This window comes from Merops nubicus, unplaced genomic scaffold (genome assembly GCF_000691845.1).
Source record: "Merops nubicus isolate BGI_N331 unplaced genomic scaffold, ASM69184v1 scaffold43406, whole genome shotgun sequence".
Taxonomy (NCBI): domain Eukaryota; kingdom Metazoa; phylum Chordata; class Aves; order Coraciiformes; family Meropidae; genus Merops; species Merops nubicus.
The window spans coordinates 632-908 of record NW_008616356.1 but is presented as its reverse complement, the minus strand read 5'-3'; the positions used below and the strand labels follow the sequence as shown (position 1 = coordinate 908).

Below are 277 nucleotides of genomic sequence, written 5' to 3'. Positions count from 1 at the left end.
CACCAGAGACACTCCCCCTGCCACGACCCCTCTGCCTCCCTGCCCAGCCCCCGGGGTAGGTCCCCAGCAGGGTGGGAAGATCCAGAAGACACGAGGACACTGATCAAAAGGGGCTCCCAGACCTTTGGGGAGAGATTTGAGCTTGGGGGGCTCTGGCTGGTGACCCCTCAGAGCAGCTCTGGATCTGCAGAGGGCAGAAAGATGCCTGGCTGGGCTTTGTTTGAATTCTGGGGGGTGGGGGGCTGATCCCTGACCCCCCTTTTCTCCAGTGCGACAC

General features: G+C 62.5%; 1 protein-coding gene across 1 annotated transcript in view; it reads left to right on the top strand.

Annotated features, from left to right (window-relative positions):
• ENDOU (endonuclease, polyU-specific) overlaps positions 1-277 on the top strand; it is an 8128-nt gene that overhangs the window by 7350 nt on the left and 501 nt on the right. The gene's annotated exons all lie outside the window — the stretch shown is intronic.